Genomic DNA, 6917 nt, shown 5'->3' with positions numbered 1-6917 from the left:
CACTGCTTCTGTCTTCTACGATGTCTTTTTACACAACGCTCAATAAACGCTGTGTATAGAAATAGAGACAGCAGCGGTGCTGTCTCTATTCCTCCCGGTGATCATGTGACTGGTCACATGATCGCCGGGTGCCGTTAGTGACAGACTGCTGCTGGGTCTTACTAGACCTAGCACAATCCTATTAGTGACAATCGTCACTGTGAGAGGGCTGATTTCCCCTGTAACTGGGGCTGCTGTGCAGCTCCAGTTACAGGGAAAAACATGGTGTAAAAGAAAGAAAAAAAATATTAAAAGTTCCAAAAAGGTCTTTCCGCCACGTCTGGTCATGCCCTTAGACTGTCACACAGAAACCTCTGCATGTTCTTTATATCCACAATTTCTAGTTATAATCCCTCCTCATCGGGCTGCAGCGGCCAGACCGCAGGAGAAGTGGGGGGTGTGAACATAATCTTAGACAGCCTTGGCTGGAATTACAGCTGTGATTGGATAGAGTAGGTCACATGTGGACACGAAGTCCCTGTTTACACACCAAGTTTTTTGCAGGTGGAAAAATCTGCCTCAAAATTCCTTCTGCCGCTTTTTTTACGCATTTTTCGACCACGGCCATTGAGCACCGCAGGCAAAAATGCTGCGAAAACCATTTTCTTTGCCTCCCATTGATGGCAATGGGAGGTCAGAGACGGAAACGCTTGAAGAAAGGGCTTGACGCTGCTTTTTCCTGTGAGTGTTTTTTTCTCGTGGGAAAAACGCCTCTGCATCCCATTGAAATCAATAAGATTAGTTTTCGGACGTTTTTTGGTGCGGTTTTCGATGCGTTTTCCACTTAAAAAAACGCTCCAAAAAAACTCTGTGTGAACTAGGCCTAATATTTCTCCATATATTACATGTGGCTTTTGCAGCATATTTGGCTGTGCATCCTTTGCATTACAATCTACTGCAGATTGTTACTGCTGCAAGTTTATGCCGTTTTCTAGAACCCTATTCACATTCATACTTTATGTGTCAATTTGACCATGGAAATCTGCAATAAATATGTAACATGTGAACATAGACTTAGGGGCTACACGTGATGTTTCAGGCTACATTTACACACTGCAACCAGGTTACATCACACTTGTCTTCTCTCCCAGATTGTCCTGGAGACTTCCAAACTAGGGAAGATCTTACATGATGTAGCTGCATAAAGGAAGGCACTCTGCTGGGACTATTTGTGAGGGGGAACTCTGCTTGTAGTGGTTATTGGGGGCAGTCTGCTGGCACTAATTATTGGAGGCACTTTGCTGGCAATATGGTTTATTGAGGGGTCTCTGCTGGTAGTGTTGTTTATGAGGGGGCAGTATACTGGCACTGTGTAAGGGACAATACTCTGCTGGCACTGTATGGGGGCACTCTGCTTAGTCTAATGATGGGGTCGCTCGCTGATAACTGAGGCTTCTTAGCTGTCCTTATCGGTGGGGTTTACATAGGAAAGAAATTCTCAAACCACATCTCAAATCTCCCTGTAGTTGATTCTAAAAACAGACAAGTACGGCTCAGAAAAACGGCTGCAAACAAATAACCATTGATGTGAATGGAAATGAACAAAATGTTTTTCGCTTTCTGCGATTATTATTTACATGTTTTATAAGACATGTTGCATCTCGTGTTATACACAGCAGGAGGCAACAGCACACGTCTTATCACACAGGAAGAGGAAATACATCAGAAAGGGAAACGGGAAGAGGAAGAGCAGCCATGTCATACAGGAAATACAGGGAAGTGACATCATCACAGGAGGTAACGTATATCCTGTGTGCGGGGACCCCAGAAATATGATGAGACTGACGTATCAGGGCTGATACATAGTAATGTTATGTTAATGTTATGTTATTATATATCATTACGTGTGTGTTTAGGCTGTGCTTATATATGTTAGTAGGCCGGACCAGAAGGATCGCGTGTTCTGTATACAAGCTCCAGATAAGAAGAACATGGATCAGCACAACAACACCAGCGCTCCTGGGACTGCGCTCCAACCACACAGCATTTCATCCGGAGGATCGACTGTTCCGTAGTCCAAAACGTCACTTCTCGGGTTCTATTCCTGCAATGGAGGAAAAAGTCAATTACATATTTTCAGTAATTATTGTTACAATATCTCCATTAAGGAAATCTCATGTATGGAATATTTTTTTGTATCACCTTAATTTCTGGTTACACCTGAAATGCCCTATAAGGATATTTAGATATCATAGAGGGGGGTATCACGCTGGAGACCCTCTCTATGACCCAAATGGAAGCTCTGCGCCACCTCTGTTCAGAGGCTGTGTGTGGTATTGCAGCTTTTCTGTATTGAAATGTATAGGGCTAAGCTGTCCACACATCGCACATCACCTGTGGACAGGTGTGGCACTGTTTTTGGAAGACGTCAGCTCTATTTTTCTAATTATGTACAACCCCTTTAATGAAATAATCTCTTTAGAGGGTTTTCTCCATCTCAGACGTTTATGTGATATCCACCTATGCGCATGCACGCAGATCTCTCCGTTCTGTACTATGGGAGTTACACAAATAGTTCAACAGCGCTCAGCTGTTTCCGAAACTTCCATAGAACAGAATAGAGAGAGGGACGTGCGAGGCCTTTCCCAAGTCATTCTCCACCTGGAATCAGCAGCCATTAGACGGGACAGGGATCTGGGAACAAAGCAGGACAGGGTCAGGGAGAGACCTCCGTTTTCCACATAGGTGTGAGTCCCAGATAAATTGTAAGATGGGAGTACCCCTTTAAATAAAACTTCTTGGTGATGATCCATTTTCTTAAGGTGTTTAATTAAACTATGGACAGTGAGGTCGAAGAACCGGCACCCAAAATATCTATACTGGAGTGACATGCCTGTTACTAACGCTGTATACAAGCTCCCCACGTATAACAGACAGGGCCCTCACTGAGACTTTGTAGGGGCTCCTAGAGACAAATATATATTGATGTACAGACATTTTCCCCTCCGTTATTGTGCAGCAAGACCTCCCCACATATAGCAGGCAGGACCCTCACTGACCCCCTGGACAGACACATAGGCCTGAATATATTTATATCTTTATATTTTTCATTATTCACCTGCAGGAAATGTTATTTTTAGAAATGGGGAGAAATACTTGGAATTGTGTTTTTTTAGTTTCTGATGTTATTTTTGTTACTTCTCAGGTATAAGGAGAAAAGTATCCGGCACAGACAAGATGAGACGTGGATGAAGATGTGCGGAGGACTGTACCCCACCGGGAAAGAGCGGGCTGTCACTGGTATTACCATGGGGCAGATTTACTAAGGCCTCATGCACACGACCATAGTGAGGTGCATTGACCGTGACTTACGGCTCGTACGTCCGCGGAGTGTCACCCGCGGCCGCCCTCAAATCGCGGGCCGTGCATATGACCGTGTGCATTATTTTCTATGAGCCTGTACCGCAAAACACGACCGTAATAAGTCATGTCCGTTGTTTTTGCGGTCCAGGTTCCTGGGCAATGCACGGACCGTGGAAACCAAGGTCGTGTGCATGGGCCCATTGAAATGAATGGGGCCGCAATTCACCTGCAGATTTGCGGGTGAATTGCGGCCGCAAAAATAAGTTAGTGTGCATGGGGCCTAAAACTATCTGAGTTTTACACAGTGTATACTGATAGAAGGAAGTCAGAAATTGCGCCAAATTTATCACAGTGGTGCACGATGTATGATAGATTTTGCTAGACATGTTAGACACTTTTCTCTTCCTTATACCACCTCTTGGTTGGCTTAGTTTAAGACACGCCCCTTTATTCTAGGCCACGCCCCTTGTCAAGCACGCCGCAAAATGTGTCTAAAACAATTAATAAATATGGCCCACAACATGTACGCCATAATTCTGGCTCAATTTGAATAGTAAATCTGCCCTACTATAAATGTAATATAAATTTGGGGTTAGTATTCAGGGCATATTCCCTATTTAAAGAATTGATAAGAGTCGGGAATCCTTCAGCTTAGTCCATTCTCTCTACTATCAGTCAGTACAGGGAGTAGTAGTACATATAAAACATTACATGGTCACCATGTCAGCTTTATTCTGCCTGCACTGACAGCACAAAGTCTTCATGGTGACTGCAGGACTGGAAGTCAAGGACCACCTCTATGATGTCCGCGGGACCTAATAGGGATATGGCTCTTTTTCCATTTATTTGTTGTTGTACTGTAATGAGAATATTATTTACATGCAGTATTTATTGCTAGGGGTATTTTTTTTTCTGAAAATTCTATAAAGATCAAGTGGCGTAGGATTGGTTCAGACTAGTGACACCAAGACACAAATGTGACCTCAAGAATTTGTCAATGAGCTGATAATCCCGGTGCCAATTCTGGCTGCAAGTAATATATAAAGGGGCACACCTACCTCAAGTACTGGCACAGTATAAGGTCATCAGGGTGACTGCAGGACTGGAATTAACGCTCTTTTATGAAAAGGGTGTTTTGCAATGTTCGGCACATGGCAGCTTTGTGTATATAGTAGTATATAGACCCTACTGCACTGATTCTTCATACTATACCCTAATAGAGCATAGTTGACAATATTTGGAATTTCTTTCTAGGGACACTTCGGTTTCAGATGGATTGAGACAGGACTTGACAGGGCGTACCTTTGACAGAACGTGGTTCATTGGGCATGGCTTGTCATGGGGCAGGGTTAGTGAGAATACGCTTTGTGTACCAGATATTCCCTGTATTCTGTCCTCACTATAAAAACCTTGCAGTAAGGACAGTATAGAGGGAGGGTATCGCCTGCAGAAGTGATCTAAGTAAGTATGGCACATGACCACTGTGGCCAGTGATTGACTAGTGCGATCATGTGCCGATACGGGACATCACTGGTCCAGCCTATGTAAACAGGCCGGCAGGGGATTGTGAACCGCCGGCACTGGAGCCGCAGAGAATTAGAAGGTGGGTATTTGCTAAATGGTGCAATTTTCAGTTTGAATTACAATTTTTATAATGCCTGGAAAACCCCTTTAATACCAAACCCTAAAATGTATTCAGACCTCGGACAAATCCCCTTTATGTACTTCCCCCTCCTTCAGCAGCTCTGGGTCCCATTCGGCTCCGGACCCCACCTCTGCTGGCTGAGCCAGGAGCTGTTAGTGATATTGGCCTTTACATATTGGAGTAATCCAATAGATAAAAGCTAATTTTTTTAATTAAATCTTGCGATGTAGTTTGGGTGGGCACTGCGCCTTTGATTGCATGACACATTTTTCTTGGAGTTCCCCTTCAAAAATAGGTAAGCGTAAGGTAACACAAATACTTCACACGGGGACAGTAAAGTAAAGCCCATTTTATTTTGACTGTATTTCTGGACTGGACTGGTCCAGGACTAAACTTGACTGATCCCTTCGTCAGTTTAACACCAGATAAAAGGACCAGTCGTGCCAGAAACGTGTATTTAAATAAAATTCTACCATCGCTTGGCGCCCTATTTGTCCCCGTTTTTAAACATTTCTGTTAACCGCATCTTAAAGTTGAGCAGATTTACTTGTGAATTTTGTATCTTAGTTGAACATAGAACGCACTATCTACCTACCTGGCAGACAAAGGGTCTTGGTGTGGGTCACGGGGAATATCTTCAAGAGATCAACTCTTCACTAGGACATTTTATTTATTCTTGTTTCAGAACTGAAGGGAATGTACCGTACAACATCAGCAGGAGGAAGCCCTGGTGTCGAGAACGTCAGCCATGGAAAGGGATGTGCCAGATCAAGGCCTGAAAGCTAAAGAGGCAGCAGATATGAACCACTAATGTCCATCTAAGAATGCCGTAACGTCATCCGTCCACACCTCCTCCTTCCCATCCCCCACTGTCCAGAAGGGGTTTTTAAGATCCATCCAATTAAAAGACAACTGTCCAGAAGTCTTTGAAAATGAAGCCTTGTCCATGATTCGCAGGGCTGCGGTGAAGTACAATGGTTTTGGGTGTTTAATGGCAAGTCTCTTCAGATGCCCGGCAATGGACTTCCTCCCCTCGTCCTGTTTGGTAGGGTCTCTGCACTCCCTTTCCTGTAGAACAGCTGCCTCTACAGATTCCCAAGGCCTTTTATATTTTTTTTCCTGTGTGGCTGATAGCAACACATGTCAATAAAAACATACCTCAATGTATTTATTGTATTTCTAATAAAAATGGATAGACAAATACATAAAAAGAACTTGTTTTAATTCCAAAGAACTATCATGAAATCTATATTATACCTGTGTAATCAATTGTGGACATGGTCACTGATTCTGTGATGGCAGGAAGGAGGTGAAGGGAAAGTGAGCCCTAATCTACCCACCGCCCTGTCCCTGCCTACTTGCAACGACCCGCCCTAGGCGACGAGGTACAACTGGGCGGCGGTCCCTACGCTGTCTAAGTGCACAGGAAAACAAACAGGGAACACGCAAGGGAAGGGGCAGTAGCCACGGAACGCCACGAGGAAACGGAGCGGCGAACGAACAGTCAGGACCAGGACGAAGTGAGTAACCCGAGCGGGCACGGAGACAGAAGCAAGCCAGGGGCAAAGCAAAGCAAGTCAAGTCAAGGAGAACTGCAGCAAGGCAGAAGCACGGCAGAAGCAGGCTGGAGCCAGCAGCAGTGGGGCCAGGAATCCAAAAGAATAACAAGCAATGAGGAAGAGAAAACTGCAGGTATAAATGGACAGGGGGCGGAGCTAACTCTGACTGACCAGGCCGCGATAGGCTCTCCCACTCCTGAGCCTGCCACCCTGATTGGTGGGAGCCGGTGTCAGTCTAAGAGGTCTGGCCTCAGGTGTCGACTGATTAACCCTGGGAGTCTCCACAGACGTAGTGCCTGGCAGATCCTTTACAGTACTCCCCCTTTTATGAGGGGCCACCGGACCCTTACTAAGAGGACCCGGTTTAGTGG

The 6917-nt window shown here is 44.9% G+C and overlaps 1 long non-coding RNA gene across 1 annotated transcript; it reads left to right on the top strand.

Annotated features, from left to right (window-relative positions):
• Positions 1-349: 349 nt before the first annotated feature.
• On the top strand, positions 350-6180 carry LOC142699020 (uncharacterized). The gene is made up of 4 exons (XR_012865921.1): positions 350-1776; positions 1916-2118; positions 3185-3279; positions 5673-6180. It is a non-coding gene; the product is annotated as an uncharacterized LOC142699020 (long non-coding RNA).
• The last annotated feature ends 737 nt before the right edge of the window (positions 6181-6917 follow it).

The sequence above is a fragment of the Rhinoderma darwinii genome, unplaced genomic scaffold (assembly GCF_050947455.1).
Source record: "Rhinoderma darwinii isolate aRhiDar2 unplaced genomic scaffold, aRhiDar2.hap1 Scaffold_108, whole genome shotgun sequence".
Taxonomy (NCBI): Eukaryota; Metazoa; Chordata; class Amphibia; order Anura; family Rhinodermatidae; genus Rhinoderma; species Rhinoderma darwinii.
This window is presented reverse-complemented; position numbering and strand designations above follow the sequence as displayed.